Source organism: Marmota flaviventris, chromosome 6 (assembly GCF_047511675.1).
Source record: "Marmota flaviventris isolate mMarFla1 chromosome 6, mMarFla1.hap1, whole genome shotgun sequence".
NCBI classification, from domain to species: Eukaryota; Metazoa; Chordata; class Mammalia; order Rodentia; family Sciuridae; genus Marmota; species Marmota flaviventris.
The window spans coordinates 132,467,255-132,494,439 of NC_092503.1; the positions used below are offsets into that span (position 1 = coordinate 132,467,255).

At 40.7% G+C, this 27,185-nt stretch overlaps 1 pseudogene; it reads right to left on the reverse strand.

Moving 5' to 3' along the window:
- Positions 1-9,720: 9,720 nt before the first annotated feature.
- On the reverse strand, positions 9,721-11,349 carry LOC114079483 (E3 ubiquitin-protein ligase SH3RF1 pseudogene; annotated as a pseudogene).
- Between the last annotated feature and the right edge of the window lie 15,836 nt (positions 11,350-27,185).

Consider the following 27,185-nt stretch of genomic DNA (forward strand, 5'->3'; position numbering starts at 1 on the left):
AACCAGTTGTTTCAGTATGATCATTTAGTGCTGAGTCACAGCGGTTTGTCTGTGAAACACAGGTGAACGGGAGCTTGAATTTAGCTGATCCGGGCTCGGTGTGTGTTCTGAGAGGCACAGACTGTTCACCCCAGATCCACGTCAGCTCAGAATTGCCTAGTGATCCTGAGCAAACAGCCTTTAGATGGTTTAAGACTCCCTATGCCTTCACAGCTGAAGAGGTCAGAGACTTAATCTCTCTGCACCCGCCACCATGTTCCTCCATAGGCTTTTCAGCAGTTTTTTAAATATAAGAGTTTCTTATGTGCTTTAAGTTACTTCCCACAGCCATGAAATTATTATTTTTGTTGAATTCATCCAAGTTGGAAATTAGGTAGAGCACATACCAACCTCCTCCCTCAGCCATTGGGGGAAATCTACATAATTTCTAAAAAAAACTGCAGCTCATAATTTTTTTCTTTCCTGAATTGATCTTTGGACTTAAAAAAGCATCACTTCATGGCCCTAAGTCATCATGGAGCCAGCTGCTAGAGCTACCTTCCTAAATTGCTCTGGGGCTTCCTTGTGTTACCCATGGACACCTTCTGAGCCAAGTTATGGTGTGGGTGGGGTGTAATGTTTGGGTCCCTGATCGTATTTGTGGTTTCATTAGGTTCAGCTGTGATTGTGACTTATAGCACGTGTAGGTTACTAAGACTCTGCAGTGTGGACAGATCAGTAAGGTGAAGTCAGAGTCAAGTCTCACGGCTCTAATTGGAATTCCATGTGACATTTCTGTGCTCATAACCTAACATATATACCCTGACCTAGATGTCTAATTCCACTTTTTTTTTAAGATTCTTCAACCATAAAATACTGTAGCTTTCATGAAGAAGTGGCTATCTCTGTAGACAGGAGGGAAAAGACCCCCATGTCCAAATAAATTCACAATATATCTAGTCAGAAAGTATCCATGTTGTGCCTTCCTGCTCTTTTGTTACTTCTATGGTATTCCCAGAGAGGTCAAGGCAAATGTAGAAGTTCTATGTGCCCTTAGATTTGGGGTTCACCACCCTCTGTGTTCCATTAGAGCAGGCCAGTGTCACACTGAGAGCTATTTTAGCAATGTCCAGCCTATCTCAAAATTATAGGAAAATAGAAAACATGCAGGAGCCAGTGTGATATGCTCTGGAGGGGGGCAATGTGTTGGAGGCTTTAGGCTCAGCACAGGCCTCTTTGTGGCTTCTGGCTTGGAATATGTCATTACATTTTCTGACTCACATTTACTCATTTCTAAAGTGGGATTAATAAGACTTAGCCTAATAAAGCCCTAGCACACAGAATACATCAACAGTGATGTAGCCATTCCAACATACATGACTGTGTGTGTAGGATTATTTTTTATATCCTTGAAACTCCATACTAGCATAATTTTTACTGAGAATTCCAAGGTATAGAGTCCCTCTTTCTGAGTCTGCTTGAGTTTATAGTTCTAAGGTTCTAAATGATGTTTCTGTATTGATTCTGGTTATATTTATTCAGAAACAGTAGCTTAGATTTGGCCATTTTAATTCAGACAAAATTAATCTAGCACAGTTTTCATAGAAAGAGATGCCTGCAAAAAATGAGATGGTTGTGCCTGAATAAATCTGCACTGTATTATATAGTTAATTAAAATTAAAGAGATTCTATATTACTTATGCAGCTCAATTTGGAAGCCAGGACTGTTGGTTTCACCTTTTTGTCATCTTTTAACTTTCTGCACATCTCCAGACAAGGTAGAATCTGTTGGCTTGCTCTCGCCTCTGTGTTTAGGTGAGCTCTTCCCCTTTTTATGAGGATAGGGACTATTGCTCTTATGGCCAAGGCCATATTGCAGGTGGTAAAATTGACCTGGTTACTGTAACAAATATCTCTACTTCTTCTTCTCTTGCAGGCAGTGAACCTATGAATGTTTTCTGTCTAAAACCGTTTGTCACAAAACTCCCTGGAGAAAGACTGTTGATCATCAAAAGTGTTCACTAAATACAGTACCAAGTTTGCTCATGAATTTCAGTTCCCTGGGCTCTTACAGGGGACTAGACTGAGATCTCACTGACTAATATGCACAAAGTATCTGGGCCATAGGTGTTTTGTCTTTGCTATTGCTTTACCTCTGCTACCCTGACAATGCTACATATGCACTAATGCTTGCTACATATGCACTAATTTAAAAGAATCTCTTGAGCAGAGAATAAAACTGCTCTACAGTAACTTATGACTACTTGAACTGCATCAGTGTTTCAGATGTTTCCATTAATTATTTTGCTTCTATGGTTTATTTATTTATGTAATTCATTCAAAACACTGTAATTTCTTGAGTGAAGCTCCATGATTTCTAAATATATTTTTCTTCCTAGAGCTTCTCAAAACATCATCCTAAGATGGTTTTCAATAACTAGAAAATATGTGTTTTAAAAGCAACTTAGGTGAATGGAATGTTCCCTGATTTCTGAAGAGTTGGTGTCTTGCTGTAGTTGAGGTTGTGAGTGGTGTTGGTTTGCCTGAGCCATAGGGTAGAACTCAATTGGCCTAAGATGAGCTGAACTACTGATTTGCATGGGCCACTTTTAAGAAAACTGTAGGTTTTCTTGAATCTAAATGCATAGCAGGAGAAGCCTCTTTACTGGTTTCCCTGTGAATCTCTCTCTCTCTCTCTCTCTCTCTCTCTCTCTCTCTCTCTCTCTCTCTCTCTCTTTCCTTCTTTTTTTGTGGTGCTGAGAATCAAACCCAGGGCCTTGTGCATGCAAGGCAAGCACTCTACCAACTGAGATATATCACCAGACCCTCAGTGTGAATGTTTTGATATCAGAATTCCCTGTAACTGTGCTCATTACTGATGGCTTCCATGCTAAATGTGTGTAAATAGACTTGACCTGAAACAACTTTACCTTGTAACAGAGTGAGAGGCACTTCTTGTTTTGCACTGACACATTTGGGTCTTTAAATTTTTTCAAGCATTGTAAAAATATGACAGCTGAGCATATTTGTGTATCATTACGCTTAAAAGACACTGTACTTATGGTTTCTTTCCACCATGTTCCATACAAGTTGGTGGGACATACCAACAATGGTTTTATTGTCACTGAAGGGAACGTACCAACATTTTGTAGGATGTGATTCCCCTTGTGGTGGGTGAAACTTGGCCTTCCTTGGTTATGTCTTTTGTTGGTAAATTGACAAGTTTGTATTTGGGAGTAGTTTGATATCCCTCTGGTTTGGGGTAAAATTTGACATAAATAGTGCCAGTGCCTTGCCCAGGCCTGCTCAGCAGATGGGTGGCTGAGGTAAAGCAAACCTACCTCAGCAGCAGGCCATCTGTCATTTCAAAGTGTGATGTCTTCACAGTTTTTGGGAAGTGGGCAGCTTTTCTGTTCTTTTTATATCTCTGAGATTTTGAGTTTTGAATTTAATTTAGTGCTTTCTTAACTGAGACAGATAAAATTATATCTTATTGGCATTTTATAGTGTATTGATTTTTTTATTTGAATCTCACTGATTCTTGGATGTAGATAAGTATGTTTCCACTTACAGGGAAGCTTAGGTTGACTTTGAGAAAAGTGGTTGGCTAGTTACTGAAGGACTTGAATTCTGAGCTTCTTCTCCTTTGCTTCAAGCTGTCATAAACTATCAAAATTTAACACATTGCTAATTTTAAAAACACTTTGAGGTATCTCTATGTTACCTTGTGTGTTTCCTGTTTGCCAATCTAATAGAAAGCTATTAGATTTACTAAAACTAAAAGTAGAGATTCCTGACATGAGGGGTGTAACTTCTTATGTGCACAATTACTTAATTTTCTAGAAATAGAATGCAGAGTTTGAGGTAAATTGATCAAATGTGGAGCACTTATCTGTGTGCATCACTTTGCAAGGCTGGTGGGGTGGTGAGGTGTCCACAGTGAACACCTCATGTTGCATGGTATGATGTGTGAGCCAGCCCTCGACAGGAGAATGGTGCCTCTAGACTGTATAGAAGTCATAGTGAATGAAGTTGATTTATATTTACTAACAGGCAGTGGTTTCCAGAGTATACTAGTAAATTAAGGAATTGTAGTTTGTAGAGTGAGCCCATTAATGGAAAGAGCCAATCTGCATTTCCATGTATATTAATATATGTAAATGTATAGCAAAACAGGCTTGAAAAAGCGTACACCAAAATGTTGAGTAGTTCCTCTAGAAAGTGAAATGAGTATAATTGTAGTTGTAAAGAAAATCATAAATTTTCAGTGTTGTTTGTTTTCTCTGTAAAGAAGGTGTTTTAAAATGTGCTTATTTTTATATTTGATTTGAAAATATGGATTTTTTTAACTAGAGACTTGGAAGTGGCCATTTCAGGCTGAGGGCAGAAAATCCATGGGAAAAGGCCTTGGGATGCTCAAACTGTAGTTTATGAGTATGCAGTTTTTATACAGTGGTAATATGAGGGGTGGCTTGATTTTGCTTACTATCCTAAATTGTTTGTTGTGGTACAGTTAAGGCAATGTCATGTTGCATAAGGTTTATAAGTGAACTATGCAGACACATTTGTGGAAGCCAAATGTTTGATGGATACCTTGGTAGGAAACCTAACTGATTTGTCATGGCCTCTCCAGTGCCAGCAGGCCAGGTACTGTTTTGAGGTTAGTTTAGAGACTTTTCTATTCCTAAGGTTGCATGATATTTGTCAGGATGAAAAGGATAACCAGTTTGTGTTTTGAAAAGAGGAGTCACATGGTCATGCTTCTAGCCAAGTTTTGCTTTTGCCAATGTCCACATGTCTGGATGAAACTTGTGTCTCCATAAAGCAAGCATGAAACACCTGTCTACTTGCTTGGGGCACTCTGGGAAGCTGGGCCAGACATATACACAGCCAGAATCACTGTGACTGAGAGGGAATGAATTGTGCACCATGAGAGGCAGGTAGCTATTCATGCTCAGCCATGGTGGCAAGCTGGATGTTCTGCTGTGATCTGGGCATTCTGAAGAGCCCATCATGAGGATTAAAATTTCTTTCATGATTTGGGAGCATGGTCACAGTGAGGGCAGGCAGAGTTCTTCCAAAGTGAAGTTCTAAATATGAACTTTCTAAGTAATGAGACTGGAGAAAAACTTTAAAACTAAAGTTGATATTGTGCATATGCTTGTGAGTTGGAGCTTCCTTCACAGATGTCCACAAATGTTAGGCCTTCTCTGCTGGGCTGGTGCTGGGAGTCATTTGGGTTTGAGCCATTCAGTTGTTCTTTGGTTAATGAACAGGACCCTTTATTTTCCAGTGACCATCCTGATTTTTAGGAAGCAGAACAAAGGCTCCGCATCAGTGCTATTGTGAATATATATATAAACATGTCAAGGTTATTTGGAGGAGTATAGATTTGATCTGAGGAATACATTCCATAGTTGGCTTAAAATTATACAAAGTTGTGGAAATAATTCTGATGCTTATGATAAGTAGGGCCTTTTTTCTTGAGAGAAAATGGACAGTGTCACAAGATCTGACTTGTATGGCTTCAAGTTTTCCTGACAGAGTAAGTCTTTTACTAACAGCTCTTCTATTACATTTGTGTGGGGAAAAGGATGTGGCACAGAGAGAGGAGTCAGAAGCCAAGTCTCAGAGCATTGCTTTTGAGGGTCACTGGCAGGTTTCTTCCCACTGACTCACACATTCTGAGAGTCCCTGCAGCAGGCCTGTCACTGTGGAAACATGAAGTTGGCTTGGCAGAATGAAGTTGTTCCAAACCTATGTGGGTTTTGAGGATGTTTAAGAGATCATAAGCTGTTCAGGCATTCCATACTTCAATAGTTTGTTTGGAGTCAGCATGAAACAGTTTACAATCCCCAGTGTGTGAATGTTTATCTAGAAATCGCCATGAAAATGCTAAAACATTCTGGATGATATTAGCAGGTGTATAATCACAGATTTGTGTTCTTTTATTATTTGTCAAAATAGAATACAGGAAAAAATTATTGCTAAGAAATGAATGGTTTCGCATGCCTCAACTTTAGAAAATCCATCATATGTGAGATCAATGTTTGCTCCCTTTCTTATTTTGAATTCTCACTGTGTTCTTGATATCATAATAAGCTCTTCATGTGCACTGTCTCCTTATTTTTAACAACAGCCTTATGAAGGTGGTAGAATTATTATGGTATCTTTTTAAGGGAAGAAAATTAAAAAAAGTAGAAAGGTAAGAACTGGTAATTAGTGAGGCCAGGATTCTTGCTCAGTGGCTCTGTTTATATAGAATGCATGCACTTAGCTATCTTAATATGCTGAATTTAAATAAATTAATGAATATCAGTCTGAAATCATTCCAAAGACATGTTAGAAACAGCTTATCAAGAGTCTGGGATTTGGTTGTCCAGTATATAAATCATTTTATCTGATTTACCCTTAGAATATTCCTGTTATGGAGAAGACAGTATTGATTTTATTTTGTGTTTAATGTATTTATAATGTCCTTTTTAATGAAAATCTCTTTTGAGAACCAGCCCTTATTTACTGGGACTATGTGCATCCTGGGTCCTGGTTATCTCAAGCAGAAGCTTGCATGATTAATAAGGCTGAGTTCTCTAAATCACCAATCAGTTCTTATTCTGGTTGCTTCATCTCTTTTGCAGTAATCTTTTGAGATTTCCAGAATGTATGTTGATTATATTGGAAGGCTAACAGAAATAAGAAGGGGAAATCGTTGATGAGAAAATAAAGCAGCATATATGTGCGAAATGGGGAGCCCAATCACTGTATTCAAGATTAAAGGCAAAGTGTGATATCCCCATGAAAGTGTTTATCTTTGTGCCTAAGCAGAAGCTGTGTAAATGAATACTGCATACCAGTGCAATTTTATATTTGTTTAACTACATTATCGATTTTAGGCAAGTATTGTTTCTCTGTCCTTTAAATGTTATTTATTTTTTAAGGTTGAACATCAAATTTTAATCTTGAAACATTTTATCTTATCCTCAAATTATCAACATATAAAGGAATGATAAATTATGATTTTATTATTGCCATATCACTGTGTAACAAGCCCTTCTTACAAAATTCATCTACTGTCTCAAAAAAAAAAAAAAAAAAAAAGGAAACCCATACATGATATGAGCTAATGATCTATTAACAAATAAAATTTTAGACAACTGTATACTAGGAAACTATTAAAAGAAGTACTTCAATCACATAGCTTAAAATATGAAGAAAAGACAGGTAAAAATTAACTCAACCTGTAGTAGAGTTACCTTTTAAAATTTTTGTAAAATACACTAATTTCCCAAAATAAATAATATTATAACCCCTTGGTGTCAACTTACACAGATGAAAGCTGGCATCAGCTTTTTTGCCTAACTTGTTTATTTCACAAACTTCATATATTACATGGATATCCCAATATATTTTTTTAATTCAACATGAAGGAACATAATAAAACACAAGAACATATAAAACACTGTTTTATAAAATTAATGCTACCTTAGGAATGATTTAATTTTCAACCACATCCTACATTATTTTTTAGTGGTTGATAGATTTTTATTTTATTTTTTTATATGTGGTGTTGAAAATCAAACCCAGTGTCTCATGCATGCCAATCAAGTTTGCTACCACTGAGCTGCAGCCCCAGCCCCACATTCTACATCTTTTTAACATGATGCACCCTCTTGCTATTGGATGAAGTCTTTTCAGTCAATGTTTCTATTTCCAAGCCTTAATTCTTATTTTTTTTTAATTTTTTATTTCAATACTTAATTCCCATGGGAAAACTGTGGTAACAACCTCACTACCAGGCTGCTTTCTCTCCTTTTGTTCTCAGGACTCCACAAACCCATGACTGTATGGCACCATAATGAAATTTGTGGAAGAGGCTAATGACAAAGAATGGATATAAATATAAAAAGGTAGATTCAGCTGGATCCAGCCACAATTAAGGTGTGGGAAGACTGGCTCCTTCCAAGACTTCTAGAACTTCCATGGAACAGCTTCTGTATAAACATTTTCTTTCCTTCTATCTGCTGGGAGAACACAAAGAGCATTTGTATTCATGACTCCTGTGATGGCTGATGGACACCTTAGCCAGGGAGGGAGCAAGTGGGCTCAGCAGACCTTTGTCAGGTGTGACTTTGGAGTAAAGAATGCTATTTATTTTATATCTCCTGCATTGGTCAATTCTGAATGCAAACTAACCTCAGCTGAAAACTACAATGAAATGTACCATGCATGTCCTTGTTACTGTGGGACATGCAAGGCGGTTGAGAAAAAGCCACAATGGATGAATGTAAATTTTGCACATTGTTTCTTCAGCATTTGACTTGAACAACAGTTCATCACTTACCACCACATCTCAAAAATGTTCTGGACATGCAGTTCATGGGGTAAAGTGGAAATTACATTGCAGAGCCATTCTCAGACAGCAAGTATAAGATTAATGTTGCCTACTTTGTAACCAAGGAATTGAGCTGCTTCTGTCATAAAACTGAATAGTATTTCTGAATACATTTCTAGGCAGTGCTTGTGCTTTGTTTTTCCCAACACTTCATTGGTTTCATTCTAGAAAAATTAAAAACCTATAAAACTAAATTTGAAGATTATGTCTTCAGGTTGACTCATGATCAAAACTAGAAAGAAAGTATAATTAACTTTTCTTTTCTTGAGATTTTTCCCCTAGAACAGGCCCTTACTAATTCTGATTGAGTTATATATTTAGTTTCCCAAAATGAAAAACACAAATTAGAGAACCAACATTTCTGTCTTAAGGAAGCAAAATATAATGATGGGGAGCAGAGGTGAGGGAGGGAAGATGCATTCTGCACCACAATGAATCTCCTGCTTTAAGCAGGAGATAATCCAAATTCTCCTTGCTCTCATTTCATAAATTAATTTCTTAAAATTATAATCCAAAGAGTTTATTTATTACCAAAAATATCAGTTTTAAAAGAAGCAAATACATTAGCTAAGCCTTGTAAACAATTATCTATTTAGTTATACATTGAAAAAAAAATGGTTGCTAACCACAGGCACACCTTACAATCCCAACTGAGTGGTGAAACCCAGACACCTGCTTCACTCTGCTGGCTGGTATGGCTTTGTTGAGACTAGGGAACTAACCCCCTATTCAGCTCCTGACTTTCTGGAAGTCCACACCTGTGCTATTTCCATCATACTGCTTTGTGCTCTTCAATTGTGTGATGTGATTTTAAGTCTTCCCAGTGTTTGTCTCCTCCAAAGTTTTCCACAGAGCCTACTGGGAAAAGCCCAGTTTTCCCATTGTGTTGCAATGTGCCTTTGAACCAGCCATCCTCTCACTTTTTATGAACAAAAATAACATCTCCTTTAAGTTCCCATGTTCTGCCTCACTCTGGGGAGGATAGGAAACCACCACCTAGTGCCTTTCACAAACGACAGGCTAGACTCATTCATGACAGGACCCAGCGAGGAGCATGCCAGACTAGGAGTTGAAGCAATGGAGAATGCAAAGTCCAGGGAGCTAGTCTTCAGATGGAAGGCTTCTTTGTCCAAGGCTGTGCCTGCTGGTGCTACAGTGACTGGACCATTCCTGTCCATGAGGCAGGAGCCGGCCCTGCCATGGCCTAACCCAAGTGGTAGCTCAGGAACATGGCTTTCTGTAGGGGCAACTTGTCAACACTTAGCCCCACTTCCAGCTCCAATTCCACTTCAACAATGCTGGAGGGGATACTCGGGACTTACATTTGGTTGTGGTACCAGAAGGCAACTTCATAAACACTGTTTTTCTATTTTACTGTCCTTGTCTAGTTTGCTTGCTGAACTGATCCCACAAACTGATGAAGAACCATCTGGAGTTGTGGGAAGTCCAGGGAGAATGGTTACTGTCTGGACACTGGGCTTTGTTTAATTAGAGGCAATGGTGATACTTGAGCAGGTCAACAAAGTGGCTAAAGCACAAGCCAGGGAGGCACTGAGTTGACTGAAACTGACAGTAGCAGCATGGGCAGCAGAGCCTGCCATTGGTGGCACAGGCTGTGGGGAGACCAGCAAATGGTGGGATAGGCTCACAGATGCAGGTAACATTCTGTACCTTGATGGGTGTCAGTGCTACTGTGGGGCATTCTTGACTATGTGCTGCAATTGCCCTCACTGAATTGTGGGCCTGGTTGACTGTCATCTGCCCAGGCATGTGCAACAGGACCTTAGTCTGAGTACTTATTTGGATGTGAGCTGCTGACACTACAGCTGTAGAGACAACACTGGGTGTCCCAGCCACACCATTTCTCCGCAGTTTCTGGGCAGGTTCTCCTGCAATGGAAGGATTGGCCTTTGTTACACCCTAACTTGTCTGACCCATAATAGATGTAGGAACTTTAATTTGCATAGCATTTGTCACTGCCCTTGTGACACATGCCACATAATTACCAAGGAAAACCCTAATCTCAGTGGTATGCATTGACATCCCTTGGAAACAGCTATCCTGGAAATGCTGAAACACTAAAATTGTCTCTCCCATTCTCAGATCTACCTCATCTTCTTTCTGGGAGTGTATGGGTGGATAGCCACATACACACTGGGGTGAGTCTGAGTCCAAAAATGTGCAATCAGTACAGTGAATCCTGCCTTGGGTCTGGGTCCTATTTCATCAGCAGCAACACCAGCAATACTAGCTGATGGTGTGGAGGTGAGGACAATGGCAGCCAGGAGATGGGGTGGTAGAGGGGAGGATTCGCAGTTCCAAAGGCAGGTGGGTAGAGGAAATCCAATGGGAAAGTGAATGAGGAGCCAGTTGTCACTGAGATGCTTGAGAATGAGGTCACATTTAACTCAGTGGTACTCATATGAACTTGAGAATGGGCACTTTAGGAACCCCACACAGTTCGCTGGTACTCTCAGCAGCTGTGGGGTTGCTAGAGCTGATGAGGACAGGATGGCTGATGTCCATGGAGTGGCGATTCTGGGATGCCTGGGAAGACTTGTTTGCCATGGTTAGGAAAGTAAAGGATTGCCACTTTTTGGTGTTCTTCTTGGTGTTGGAGAGTTTTGGGGCAGTGCTGCTCTGGGCTGTTGCTGAGGGACATTCTCCAGCATCAACTCCTGGCCTGGGAGGCTTATTCCATTCCATCAGCTGTTTAGCAGCTGAGTTAAACTCAATGTGGGAAATTGGAAATATGCGTACTTTGTCTGCCAACATTCGTTCAGCCCAGTTTTCTTCCACTCTGTGGATAACAGTCAAAATTACATCCTTTGCAAACAGAAAACAATGTTTGTCCACTTCCATATTTTTTCCTTCAAAGTCATAAAGTGCTTTTCACTGAGGTGGGGGTTGAGGTAATGGTTGAATAATCTGATAAAAGTTGGTGGGGGAAGAGCCATGGATCCCATTGACTTCCCCATGTTACCAGTTTTCATCAACTTGTTGCAAAATGATGATGTCATTTTGGTGAATTTAAAGTCACTAGGTTCCTTTCCTGGATAGTTTATAATGCTTTGGCACATAGTAACTGAGCTGTACCCCTCATTGGGGAATCCAGGCTTGCACCTGAGGCTGCTGTCCAAACTGGGAACCCTATAGATCATTTGTGCTACAATTAGCCATAATGCTGCCCTGAGTCTTGAATGCATTTGTACAGTTGTTCCCACTGCCTCCACCAAGACTAGGTTTCCAAGGCCTCTGCTTGATGCTGTCCAGAAGCCTGTGCAGCAGGATGTTACTGGGAAGCTCCTCAACACCCAAGCCAACCAGAGTGCTCCACTCAGAACAACTGAGGGAACCTAGGATCCCCAGCAAACATCATTCACAACTTGTACCAGCAAGACAAGATTTTCCAGAAACATCCAGGTGTTCTAGACACACAGGACACTCCAAAAGATCCAAGAAGGCAAATTCATCCATATTGATCTATTGTGCTGAGAAAGGGTCTTCAGAAATGTTCATAGTTGTCTACAGCTCTTAAAATGATTTTTGTAACATGCTTTTTGGACTTTGCTCTGGCATCCTGACTGCTCCTCTTTGTTTGTGGCCCCTTGCCCAGCACACACTTGCCCACTGTTAACTGTGTCTCTGATGCCACGGTGCCCTCAAGACTCCTCTATGCTGCCCCCCCTCACATGCACACACACAAAGTATGCAACTGCCTCCCACTTTCCCAGCCTTAGATGTTATTTTTTTAAGTCAACAGAATGCTTGGTAGGTTTGAAACCAATGTGAGAGTTGGAATAATCCAATTTTCAAGCCTGGATTGATTATTTTGTGACTTTGTGACTTTAGAAAAAAGTGACTGTGAATTTACTTTGTGACTGTTTTCTTATTTTCTGGTGGTAGTAATAGTCCTTGTTGTAGAGAACATCAGGAACTACAAAGCTCCACTGTAGTGCATGTCAGGATATACACTGCAAATATGGCAGGTATTATTATCCTGAATTTAAGAATGTATCAAACATGAGCAGTAGTGACAGTGTCTTGTGGTGATGGGCCCCCCACAGTGCAGAAGTAAAAAGCACCATTACTCTTCCTGTAACAGCAACTGGATGACACCAAGGTAGATGGGGCCTGGATACTTGACACTGGTGACATACTTATGGCTCTCCAACTTTCCTTGCAGAATATCCCCCAGGAACTGTCCATCTATGCTTTCAAGCTGGAGCGGTCCATCTTGTTGCAGATCCTGCAGGAGATTCTGGCTAACATGGTGGAGAATTTGGAAGGGGCAAGTACACTTTAGACTGGAGTATTTTAGTGTGCTCAGCTGCTATGGGATGGTGGCTCTTACAGGTACTGGAAATCGTGTTTGCGGAGATTCTGGCTAACACAGTGGAGAAGTTGGAAGGGGCAAGTACACTTTGGATTGGAGTATTTTAGTGTGCTCAGCTGCTGGGGGATGGTGGCTCTTACAGGTATAGGCAATCATGTTTGTGGAGATAAGTCAATGACTTTCACTTTTGACTCCCTTGGGGTTTACCTTCTGCTTTACCCAGCATCCCATCATATCTTTGACTTGAAAAAACAAATCCAAGTGCAATGTGATCTGTGTCTGCTGCCTCTTGTGCTCATGGAAACAGCCTTTGTTGTGCATCTGTGTGTCTCCCTGCATCTTTAGAGCTCTGACTGTTCCTATTTTGACCAGTTATTTTGTGAATGGCTCTTTGCTATTGACCATTATTTATTGTCAAATACCTTTAACTATGTGGCTATGTTCTAAGCTCTTGTTTGGCAAATAAAATTTTATGGCACTATTATATACTTTAGATAATGAAATCACAGTGAAATGGCTTTAGTTAATCGTAAATTTGCAAATAGTTAATTATTTTCTTTTGAAAATTAAAACTTTTATGTCTGTATTTAAATGCAGATATTTTCCTTCAAAAGTCTGTCTAATTATTTTAATTATTTTTCATGAGACATGCTCTTACTGACTGGGCTATTTCTAATGAATTCATACAGTTTATAGTTAAGCAGAAGGATAAATGTTCACCATTTTTGGTCTTCTCTACATTTTTAGGTGCATTCTAAGTGCTACTGTTGTGTAGTTTAATAAACTGGAGTATTTCCAGGAAAATAACCAAAATTTTTCTTTTTTCATTAATGATCTAATATTGCTATCATTGTTGAATTATTACTCTATTTGAGATCAGAAAAGAGATTAATAACACATGGTTTAAATAAAATGAATGATGAATTGTATTGTAACATATATTTGCACCATCCATGTACAAATCTTATAGCCCTATAGTTTAAAATATTTTAGCATCACAGCTTAGGACTTTAAACAGGCTGTGAATGAATTCTAAATTAAATTTTAACATGCATCATTTGATGAAAACCTACTATAAGAAAGAGATGCACTTCATGGAGCTGGATCTTACTTTCAGAAGCTAGTATTTATTAAGAAGAAAACACTGTCAAATAGCTCAAGGGAAAAGTGTATGAGTTTTTAGGGGTGAGAAAGATTCTTATTTAAGCAGTTTTGATGATACCCAGGAGTGATATTCAAAATATTTTGCAACTTCTTTGGAATAAGTACCAGTAAATCAGAGTGGCTGGCAGCCACAGTTCTGGAGGGTGGGTGGTCTGAGTGATTGTGGAGGACCCCTGGGGAGGTCCAGTGATGTTTACCAAGAGGGATACTTACTTTTCACTGTAAGAATCATTTTAATCAAGAGAGCCTTTATTGGTTATATTTGATTCATGGATGCTGCTGGGACTCATAAGAATCATCTTTCAGACTCCCTGGATGCCCATATCATCTCTCCTTGGGTCTTCTGATGTCTCCTTCAAACTCCTTATGGTACTGTAATGGATTCACCTTTTGTCAAGAAAATTGACATCTCTCAGTTAAAAAGTTATGCACAGTAGCTTCTCTGGAATGAAGATTCCCCATTTCCTAGGGTAATGTGTCAGAAAGTAGACACTAATCTTTTTTTTTTTCTTTTTTTTTTGAGGGGGCTACCAGGGATTTAACTCAGGGGCACTCAACCACTAAGCCATATCTCCAGCCTTAGTTTCTATTTTATTTAGAGACAGGGTCTCACTGAGTTGATTAGCACCTTGCTTTTTGCTGAACGTGGCTTTGAACTCACAGTCCTTCTGTCTTAGCCTCCTGAGCTGCTTGGACGAGAGGCATGCGACACCATATCCAGCTTATTTTCTAAATATAGGATGCTACTGATTTCCTACAACACAATGCTTGCATTTTACAAAGAAAAAATGTTCAGTACTAGAATTTTGGTAGGAAATGAAAATACAAGTTGTAGAAAAGTGCACGAATAGCTGTTTCTTAACTCTGAAAATGTGAAAGAAGTACATGGGGCACTACATCTGTTATCATCATCTCTGGTGATCTGGAGAATGATGATATAAATAGTGCAAAACTTTCTCACATTTAAATAAGTGGTAAGACCAGGTGCCCATGTCACAGAGTGGAAAGTCTCAAAGGTATTGCCCTAGTCTTCACTTTTTAGCTTGGTGTGGTTCAGTTTCTTATTACTATTTGACATGCTGTCAAAGTTTCTTTGCCATTCATAAATCCTATAATCCTTCAAAGAAAAATAATTTTTAAGAATTCTCACGTTTTTTCCCCTAGTTAAAAATGCGAAAAGGAGAGTGAAAACGAATGGTACAGCATTTGATGTCTGTTCTGTCCTTTTATTGATGAGAATAACTCTGTAAGTGAATATTAGTATAAGTATTACTAAAGTGTGATTGAGATGCACATTCAGATGAAGAAAATGCTCAGGAAGTTGATTTGAAAGTAGTTAGCTTGATTCAGGTGTAGTAGATCCAAAGAAGCTACTCTCATTTTGTGACTTTTACATCCAAACAGAAACAGCTCTGGCAAGTAAAGAGAATCTGCAGTCAGGTTTTTGTGTGTTTTACTTGATAGCTAACTGCTTCTATTGGAGTTTGGAACTGAAGAAAATTGTTTTGAGTCCCAGAACTATTGCTTTGAAGTGGTATGCCTTGACCAGTTATCTCTCTGAAACCTAGTATGATATGTGTTGCTATAATTGAATATCAGCCTTGGTAATTATAGAGAAAAGACATTTATTAGCTCTTGGCTTTGGAAGTTCAAAAGCATGGCACTGGAATCTGCTGAGTCTTAATGGGTCATAAGGTGGTAGAAGATAGCACATGGGGTTATGATTTCAGTCTGAAATGTCCCCTGAAGGGCTTGTACTTTTTTGTTTTGTTTTGTTTTGAGGCAGGGTCTCACTAAATTGCTTAGGGCCTGGCTAAATTGCTGTGACTGCCCTTGATTTTGTGATACTCCTGCTTCTGCCTCCTAAATGGCTAGGATTACAGGTTTGTGATACTATGCCCAGTTGATAATTTGACTCGGACACAGGAATATACATTGTGAAATATTCACTACAAACTAATTAACATTCATAACCTCACATAATTACATTTGTCAAAAAGTTTCTAAACTTACATGCCTTATTGAACAGGATAAGTGTTTCAGTTTACATTGATACAGCTCTGGCCATAGAATTATAATCATTCCAATTATACATGGTGACATAATGCCTTTGAACTTTTCATGTATTTAGAGATATTTAGAAAAGCAATGACTTCTAGTGAGTTCTTTTCTTTAAACATTAGATCTGGCTTATTAACAATTAAGAATAACTAGGAAGAAAAATAAATTTGGATGTCCTTTATTTACATCAAGAAATGAACTCTTTATCTGAACAAAAACATAGTTCACCTTCAGGAGTTAAATCCACTTCAAAGAGTCATACTATAGCCTTCTATTTTCTATACATTTGATGACCAGTCTACTTAGAAGTTTTTATATTCTATGAGAAGTCAAAAGAAAATAACATCTGAAAAAAATGATTTTGAATACTCTTAAATAGTCATTTAGAAAAACTGACATAAAAACCCTCTGAAGTTTTAAGCTTCATCTTTTTTAAAACATTACATACTTTTTAAAATAACTTTTCATAACTGATTTGCTCCCATGTTAGCAACTCTTCTAAAATTACTGTTAAAATTGTCTAATAGGAGAGTTTTTCCTATAGAAATAGTTCATATTACGTCTATAGAAAGTGTCAACAGGGCTAGAGATGAAGCTCAGTGGTAGAGAGGTTGCCTAGCAGGTAGAAGGCCTTGGAGTTTAACTCCCAACACTGCAAAAAAGGAATGGAAGAAAGAAGGAAAGAAGAAGAAAAGAGAGGAGGCATGAGGGGAGAGAAAGGAATAAGTTATTGAAACAAAAGGGCAAGTGGTACACATATACATATATAATGCACTAGCTCTTTAAAAATTGTACAGAACTTTAGCATTTTAGTTACATCAAATTGGGTGATATTATGATGTAGAATGTCACATAATAAGTTCTATCTTGGCCTGGCCTAAACCAAACCAATGGGTGAGTGACCTAGAGAGTACATCTCCCTGGCTTGATTGGGACAGGCTTGAACTTGTGCTGCTTTAAGATTCACAGCATAACGAAGAAGCCAAGACTTCCCTGACAGGCAGTGTGAGTGTGCTAGGCCCCTGGGAGCCCATGACTGGGGCTCCCCATGTCCCTGCAGCCACCACCCCCACCCAATGGTTCACAATAGTCTGCTCTGTTGCCCAAAGGCCTGAGTGTTCACAGCACTTTTTGGTGTGGCTGGATAACCACTCTTCATTAATGTATCAGCAGCAGGCAAGCCTCTGCCAGGTGCTAGCACTCAAGGAATACTTCCTGAGGAGCTGTGAGCCAGGCACAATATGCCTGGGACTCTGGAGAACAGAATAGTCAAAAGTCTCCAGCACACAGTGCACATGGATCTTAGAATGTTTTCAGAAGGCATGTTCCCATCATGGCCCCAGGAAGGTCATGGCCCTTCTTCTCACCCTTCTGTGTTCTCCACACCTGGCCTAGAACCTGTAAGGATTATAGAACCCAAGGAACTGTCTTCAGACTGCCAAATTCACATGCTTTCCATCTTTGCCATTCTGCCTACCTCATGTTGGACCTTCATGGGACAGATGGAAATGTCTAGTTTAACAGACTCTTCCTGTTAGAGTCACAACAAATAACATGTTTAGTGATATTTGTAACATTCCTGGTTACACAGTTTTGTGCAGAATTTCAGTGAGTAGGTGAGACCTTGAGAGAGGAAAAGAAGATGCTTTAAACCATTAACATCTGCAACAGTTTCTCCCAACTCTGTACCTCCTCACTGGCATGTAATTAATGGCTTTGGACCACAACCAGAATCATTGGCTATGGTCTAATTTATGGGAATTAAAAGACTTTATCTCCAGTCAACAAAATTACATTACATTCCACAGGGCAGTATTTATGGCCCACACAGAAAAGGGAATCAGAGCCTGGTGAGAGCACAGCTGCTTGACATGTGCATGGAGTTTCTTACCACAGTAGGTCTGAGTGGAAGAAGCTGTCCTTAGAGTCAGGTTCAGGCCTGTGGGGCTGGCACTAACTCAGCCACAGGGGGCATATGACAGCCTGAAGCTCTCACTACCCCAGGATGTCTAGACTACCAAGGCAGTCTAAATGGTGACTATTTATTTTGTACTTTCTCCAGCCTTATCAAACTATCTGTGTTGTGAGTTTGCATTTATTTATCTCTGAAGGTCACACTTAATAATAAGGAACTTGCTGTGGCCATTATGCTTCCTGTGTTTTTGATGCTTTCTTTCTTTTCTCTTTTTCATATGCAGAGTGACAATGTCTATATAAGTCATAGAGGGATTTAATCACCAACAAATATTTTCTGAACATCCACCAGACACTGATGGACATATGCAGTAACAAACAAAGTCCTTGCTCTCATTTCTGGGGGACAGAAGCCTAAGCAAGCATGCAGGTAACAGGGTAGTGTCTTCTGAACTGCTTAGTACTGTGAAGCCAGGTTAAATGTTTCTTAGTCTATTTTGTGCTGCTGTAACAACATGTAAACAGATTGAATAATTTATAAAGAAAATAAATTTATTTGGCTCACAGTTTGGGGCTGGGAAGACCAAGGCTAAGGGAGAGAAAGAAGGGTGGAGCATGCACAGACCAGTCAGCTCTTAAAGATTCCTCCTCCTAGAACTGTTGCCCAGAATGAGGTTTCCAGCACATGAACTTGGAAGGACATAGTCAGACCTAGGAAGGGGTCAGAGAGGGCATTGAGAGAGGAACTCAACACTTTCTAGGGATTCCTGATATAATGATAGATGGTAACAGCAGAAACCTGAAGAAAGGTGTAGGAGGACTGTGGATCCTGCAAATTCAGTGCTGGAGGCAGGGAGTCCTGGGGAGCACAATGCAAGAGGCAGGCATCCTGGGGGACAAGTGCTGGTGGCAGGGTGTTCTGTGGGACACAGTTGTAAAGGCAGGGGGTCACAGGGCTAGTCAGGGGACTGTGGGACCCTGTGCAGCTCCTGAATGAGGTTGTGCATGAAGTTCTGGAGGAGCAAGGGGAGCCAGGGCAAGAGGAAGGTGAGTCAGAGACAGCCCAGTATGGGTGTGAGGCAGAGAGGACCAGATCATGCTGTGCTCCAGAGGTCTTGTGAGGACTGTGGTGTGGTGGGGAGACAGTTCCTGGGAGGCTCTGACTAGAGAGTGACATAACAGGTTTTAAAGGAATCACTTTGGTTGTTAAATGGAGCAGATGTTGGGAGGAGCAGAGTGGTTGCTGGGGCAGTGGGGGCTTTTGCAGCAGTCCTGAGAGAGTCACTGTGGTGGTGGCAGCAGAGTCAGAGTGATTGCAGTGACAGTGGTCTCTGGTGTGCCTTGGCCTTTCCCACCACGGGGCATGCTTTCCCTTTACAACGGAGTGTCAAGGCACAGTGCTTGGCTGGCTGCTTACTCAGTACACCCTGTCGGCCTTACCTGAGTGTGGGATCATGAGGAGCCTTTGGAGTACCAGGCTGGGTTCCAGGGTGTCCAGCATGTAATCGGAGGGTGGAACTTTGAGCTAACTCTTGTATCTCCAGGAAGAGAGGGGAGACAGGGATTGATATTCACTTCTGCCAGTGAGTCCTCATCCACACCCACACAATGGAACCTCCAGTTGACCCTAAAAGCTACAGTTCTGAGAGCCTCCAGAGTGGTAGACACAAGGGGCTCTGGGGCACCAAGGAGAACAGAGATGCCCCACCTCCATTAGTCCTGTTTTTATTATGTCACATCAGGAGAGACTATTCAAGGAGTGGAACTTGGGAGTTGCCATGTAACCCAACAAGTCCCCTCTAAGTATACACTCTTGAGAACTAAAGCCAGACAATGAGATAATAATGTGTGTGTGAAGTCTATAGCTACATTACAAAACCATGGCTTTGAGACAAAACCAAGCTCACTATGGTTGCTGGCAGGTGGAGCCAAGATGTACAGCAGCAGACTTCAGCAGCTCACCACCATTTTTTTCTATTTGGGCTTATTATCTGGTGCATTTGATGAATGGAATCCACAAACCAGGATGAATCAATGTAACCATAGCATTTATTGTCATAAAACAGAAGATGCTGGTGACAGCAACAGCAGATTTGACCTGTCAGGGAAGGCATGTTTCAGGTTGTATATAGCTCTTGGTCCAAACTTATGCTAATGAGAACTTGGAAAGGCAATAATGCTATTGGTCAGCTCTGGAGTCCTGACTTCCATTCAGATCTGACAACTTCCAATTCCTCAGGGCAGGTCAGAAGGGGAAGGTTTACATGCTGGAATGGGAATGCAGCACTGCAGGAAGCGGGCTTCTGCCATAGGCCTTAGTACTGGGCCCAGGTCTGGCTGACCAAGGGTGACAGGTGGACATGGTTAACATGGTGACTGGCCTGGGCTATGGTTAACAGTGCCTGAATGGCGGGTTCACATGGCTGTAGGTCCTGCTCGTCACCTGGACCCCACTGGGGCCACCACTCCTTGCTCCACTGCTCTGTTGCCACTTTGCTTCATAACAGGGACCAGTAGGCTGGCTATGCAGCTGCAGGGAGCCACGTTAGTTATCCACAAAGCCTAAAAACAGAAACAACCCAAATAAAGAATGGAGAGAACAATGGAGAGGATGAGGGAGGTGGAATACGGAATATTCCAGTTGAAGAGGAAGACAGTTGTGATATGTGTCCCGCAGGGCTCCTCCACACCTTGAGCTAAAGAAAGACACTTGCATCAAAGAATAGGTGTAATCCCTCTATTGGAAATGTCAAGAACTGGTAAATTCATGCAGAAAGAAAGTAGGGGATCTATTGGGAGATGAGAGTGGGGGTTCTTGGAGTGACTGCAGAATCTATAGGTCTTCTTTCAAAGGTGATGGAAGTATTTCAAATATGACATGGTGATGGTTGTCCAGAGGCCAGGAGTATACTACAAACTGCTTTCTCTTTCGTGTACTTTAGGATGATGACCTTTATCCCAGTAAAAAATTTCAAAAAAGGAAAACACCTTCAGAGTCATACCTCTCTGGTCTTCCCTCCCCAACAATTATTCAATCTTGCAGTTCCTGTCTTACTTGGCAACTTCCTGAGAATTCCATTTCCTTCCAATTTGTGTGCCACATATTCAGTAATTGCCTTCTTGCTGCATGCCCTCCCTCCATCTCTTGTTTCCCACCATATAATCCAGCACCTTGCCACCAAATTCCCCCCCACCCAAAGCTCTTAAACCCAGCAGGAACTCTTGCCTCCAGCCAAATAATACCAAATAATACAGGGTGTAAGCAGTTTGCAAATGGCATGACATGGGCTAGATATCCATTTATACAACATGGTTGGTTGGGATGCCACACATCCATTGCCATAAATGTGATACCCTGTTGCAATTGGTTTTTAAGTGAATTAGGCAGACACATCTGTGGAAGCAAAATGTTTGGTAGATACCTTGGTAGGAAACCTAATTGATTTTACACAGCCTCTCCAGTGCCAGCAGGCCAGATACTGCTTTGAGGTTGGCTTAGAGTCTTTTCTCTTCCTAAGGTTGCATGATGTTTGTCAAGATGAGGAGAAGGGTAATCAGTTTCAGTTTTGAAAAGAGGAGGCACATGAACATGCTGTTAGGTGAAAGTTTTAGCTTTTGCCAAAGTCCACATATCTGGATGAAACTGGTGTCTCCATAAGGCAAGCATGAACCACCTGTCTAGTTACTTGGGGCACTCTTCTGGGAAGTTGGGCCAGACATGTACACAGCCAGAATCACTGTGACTGAGAGTGAATGGTTTGCACACTCTTGAGAGGCAAGTGGCTATCTGTACTCAGCCACGGTGACAAGCTGGATGTTCTGCTGTGATCTGGGCATTCTGAAGAGCCCATTGTGAGGATTAAATTTTTTTTCATGACTTGGGAGCACGGTCACAGGGAGGGCAAGCAAAGTTCTTCGAAAGTGAAGTTCTAAATATGAGCTTTCTCAGTAATGAGACTGGAGGAAAAATTTAAAACTAAAGTTGATATTGTGCATGTGCTTGTGGGTCATAGCTTCCATCATGGATGCCCACAAATGTTAGGCCTTCTCTGCTGTGCAGGTGCTGGGAGTCATTGGGTTTGAGCCATTAAGTTGGTTTTGGTTAATGAACAGGATGCTTTATTTTCCAGTGACCATTCTGATATTTAGGAAGCAGAAAAAGGCTCAGCATCAGTGCTATAGTGAATATTACTGTAAACATGTCAAGATTATTTGGAGGAGTATAGATTTGATCTGAGGAATACATTCCATAGTTGACTTTAAATGGAATGAAGTTGTGGAAATAATTCTGATGTTCTTGAGAGAAAGTAGACAGTGTCACAAAGCTCTGACTTGTATGGCTTCAAGTTTGCCTGGACAGTGTAAGTCTTTTACTGACAGCTCTTCTATTACATTTGTGTGGGAAGAAGGGTGTGGCCCAGAGAGAGGAGTCAGAAGCCAAGTCTCAGAGCATTGCTTTTGAGGGTCACTGGCAGGTTTTTTCCCACTGACTCACATGTTCTGAGAGTCCCTGCAGTAGGCCTGTCACTGTGGAAACATGAAGTTGGCTTGACAGAATGAAGTGTTCCAAACCTGTGTGGGGTTTGAGGATCTTTAAGAGATCATAAACTGTTCAGGCAGTCCATGCTTGAAAAGTTTGATTCAAGTTAAAGGAATGAAAGGTTCACAAATCCTCAGTGTATGAATGCCACAGTCTGGCTGTGCACAGTTCTTGAGCCACTTGTCAAGCAGAAAGGATTTTTGAAGCAGGAACGAACTTTATTTTTAACACACACACACACACACACACACACACACACACAGCACCACCACAGCTCTCCAGGAATTCCCTAGAGCCCAATGGCTACCTCCAGCACTTCTGGCGAGCACCCTCAACCAGAACTATTACATCATTTTCAATTTTACCGCTCTTGAGGCAGATTGGCTGGGTCGTGTGGGCGGAGCCAAAAGAGTCCCCCAGTGAGCAGCTCCGTGGTTGTTATGTGCTGGGTGGGGCGCCTAGCTGTGAGTGAGGTGGCGGCTGGAGTTCCTCCAGGCCCCAGGTCCAGCTAGCAACGCTTCCCCGCTGCCTAGTTCTCTTGCCCTAGCACCCATGTGGCAGGGTAGTCAAGTCGTAGCTCTCCACTTTGGCCGGGTTGGCACTCACAGGGCCGCCTCCGTCCTGTCCCACCCTTCACCCCAGCAAGCTGGGCGATCTCCTCCAGGTGCATGTCCTGTCTGTCGGCTGGGGACCAGGCCCACTCTTGCCCCAGCCCGCGCCCAGAGGAGGCGTCACGGGCATCTTGGATCCTTGGGCCCAGTCGCAGGAAGCACCCCAGACAGGGCGAGACAACCGCCGCCTGGGCTGCGGAGGGAGGCAGAGAAGGGGCGGGCCACCGCAAGGGAAGGCGGGGATGTCGAGGAGGACGGGAGTCCTGGAGCAGTTGCCACCAGGGGTGCGGATCTCAACATGTGAATGTTTATCTAGAAATTGCCATGAAAATACTAGAACATTCTAGGTGATGTGAGCACGTGAATAATCATAGATTTGCGTTCTTTTATGATTTGTCAAAATAGAATACAGGTAAGAACAATTATTAAGAAATGAGTGGTGTTTCATGAGCCTCAACTGGAGAGAATTCATCATATGTGAGACCAGTGATGCTCCCTTGCTTATTTTAAATTCTCTCTGTGTTTTTGAAATCATTAGAAGCTCTTCATGTATGCTGTCTCCTTATTTTTAAAAACAGCTTTATGAAGGTGTATAATTGTCATGGTGTCTTTTTAAGGGAAGGAAATAAAAAAAAATAGAAAGGTAAGAACTGGTAAGTAGTTAGGCCAGGACTTTTTTTCAGAGGGTTCGTTTATATAGAAAACATGCACTTAGCTATCTTACTATGCTGACTTTAAAGAAATTAATGAATGTCAGTCTGAAATCATTCCAAGGACATGTTAGAAACAGCTTATTCAGAGTCTTGGAGTTGGTTGTTCAGTATCTAAATCAGTTTATCAGATTTATCCTTAGAATATTCCTTTTATGGAGAAGACAGTCTTGGTTTTATTTTGTGTTTAATGTATTTATAATGTCCTTTTATTATGAAAATATCTTTTGAGCACCAGCCCATATCCAGTTGGAATATATGCATCCTGGATTCGGGTTATCTCAAGCAGCAGCTTCAATGATTAATAAGGCTCAGTTCTCTAACTCACCTATCAGTTCTTATCCTGGTTCCTTCTTCTCTTTGGCAGTCACATTTTGAGACTTCCAGAATGTATGGTATTGATTAGATTGGAAGGATAACAGAAAGAAGAAGGGAAAATCATTGATGAGAAGATAAAGCAGCACACATGTGCAGAATGGGGAGCCCAATGACTATGCCCCATATTAAAGGCAAAATGTGACACCCAGTGAAAGTGTTTATCTTTGTGCCTAAGCAGAAGCAGTGTAAATGAATATTGCATACCAGTGCAATTTTATATTTGCTTAACTGCATTATCAATTTGAGGCAAGTATTTTCCCCTGTCCCTTAAATGTTATTTATTCTTATAATGTGGAACATCAAATTTTAATCTTGAAACATTTTATTTAGTCCTCAAATTATTAAATAAAAGGAATGATGAATTATGATTTTAATAACAAGCCCTTCTTACAAAATGCATCTCCTGTCTCAAAACAACAATAGAAAATCCATATATGATATTAGCTAATGATCAATTTACAGATGAAATTTTATACAAATTAATAGTAGTAAATTTTATACAAATTTAAAGTAGTAAATTCCATCATATAGCTTAAAATATGAAAATAAGACAGGTGAAAATTAACTCAACCTGTGATAGTCTTTATACCTTTTAAAATTTGTATAAAATACAGTAATTTCTTAAAATACAGAATATTATGACATATTGGTGTCAACTTACACAGATGAAAGCTGGCATCAGCTTTTTTGCCTAACTTCTTTATTTCACCAAACTTCATATATTACATGGATATGCCAGTATTTTTTTTTTTTTTACTTCAACACACAGGAACATAATGTACAGTGTTTTATAAAATCAGTGGTTAACTTAGGAATGATTTCATTTTCAACCATATCCTACATTTTTTTTAGTTGTTGATAGATATTTATTTTATTTTTCATATATGGTGCTGAGAAACAAACCCAAGGGCCTCATACATGCCAGTCAAGTTTGCTACCACTGAGCTGCAGCCCTAGCCCCACATTCTACATCTTTTTAAGATGATAAACCCTCTTGCTATTGGATGAAGTCTTTTCAGTGCATGTTTTTATTTCCAAGCGTTATTTTTTTTTTTAATTTGTCATTTCAGTACTTAGTTCCCATGGGAAAACTGTCATAACTACCTCCCTACCAGACTGCTTTCCCTACTTTTGTTCTCAGGACTCTGAAAACCCATGACTGTATGGCACCATAATGAAATTGGTGGAAGAGGCCAATGACAAAGAATGGATATAAATATAAAAAGGTAGGCTAAGCTGGATCCTGCCACAGTTGTGGGTGGGCACACTGGCTCCCTCCAAGCCTTCCAGAGCTTCCACAGAACAGCTCCTGGATAAACTCTTCCTTTCCTTCTGTCTGCTGAGAACACAAAGAGCATTCTTATTAATGACTCCTCTGATGGCTGATGGACACCTTAGCCAAGGAGGGAGCGAGTGTGATCAGCAGACCTTGGTCAGGAGTGGCTTTGGGGTAGAGAATGCTGGTCATTTTACATCTCCTGTATTTCTCAGTTCTGAATGCAAACTAACCTCAGCAGAAAACTACAATTAAATGTATACATCATGCATGTCCATGTTACTGTGGGACATGCAAGATAGTTGAGAAAGAGCCACAATAGATGAATGTAAATTTTTCACATTGTTTCTTCACCATTTGACTTGAACACAAGTGAACCACTTACCAACACATCTCACAAATGTTCTGGACACACAGTTTGTGGGATAAAATGGAAATTACATTTCATAGCCATTCTCTCCCTGACAGCAAGAATAAGATTAATGTTGCCTACTTTCCAACCAATGAATTGAGCTGCTTCTGTTATAAAACTAAATGTTATTTTCTGAATACATTTCTAGTCAATGCTTTTGCTTTTTTTTCTCATCACTTTATTGGTTTCATTCTAGGAAAATTAAAAACCTATAAAATTAAGTTGAGGATTAAGTCTTCAGATTGACTCATGATCAAACTTGAAAGAATCACTGACTTTTTTTTCTTGAGTTTTTTCTCCCTACCATAGGCCCTTACTGATACTGACTGAATTGTATGTTTAATATCCCAAAGAGGAAAACCCAAGTTAGAGTACCAACAGTTCTGTCTTAAGGAAGCAATATGTAATGATGGGGAACAGGTTTGAGGGAAGGAGGATGCATTCTACAGCACAATGAATCTCTTGGCTTAAGCAGGAGATAATACAGCTTCTCCTTGGCTCTTGTTTCATAAATTAATTTCTTAAAATCATAATCCAAAGAATTTATCTATTACAAGAAAATTTCAGTTTTAAAAGAAGCAAATACATTAGCTAAGTCTTGTAAACAAGTGTCCATTTTAGTTATACATTATAAAGACAAAACAAAATAAACAAACACAAAAATGGTTGCTTAGCACAAGGTACACCTTACAATCCCAACTGAGTGGTGAAACCCAGACACCTGCCTCACTCTGCTGGCTGGTGTGTCTGTGCTAAGACTCAGGAGCCACACACCAACCCTCTGCTCAGCTCTTGAACTTCTGGAAGTCCACACATGCGCTATTTCCATCAGACTGCTTTGTGCTCTTCATTTGTGTGATGTGATTTTAAGTCTTCCCAGTGTTTATCTCCTCTGATGTTTTCCACAAAGCCTCCTGGGAAAAGCCCAGTTTTCCCATTGTGTTGTAATTTGCCTTTGGACCAGCCATCCTCTCACTTTTTTATGAATAAACATATCTCCTTTAAGTCCCCAAGTTCTGCCTCACTTTGTGGAGGATAGGAAACTACCACCTAGTGCCTTTCACAAACAACAGGCTAGACTCATTCATGACAGGACCCAGTGAGGAACATGCCTGACCAGGAGGTGGAGCAATAGGACTGAAAGTCCAGGGAGCTAATCTTCAGATGGAAAGCTTGGTTCAAGGCTGTTCCTGCTGGTGCCACAGTGACTGGGCCATTACCATCCATGGGGCAGTAGCCGGCCCTGCCATGGCCTCCCTCCAAATGGTAGCTCAGGACCCATGGCTCCCTGTAGGGGTAACTCATCACCATTTAGCCCTGCTTCCAGCTCCACTTTAACTTCAGCAATGCTGGAAGTGTTACTCAGGTCTTCAATTTTGTGGCAGCACCAGAAGGCAACTTCAGGAACCCCG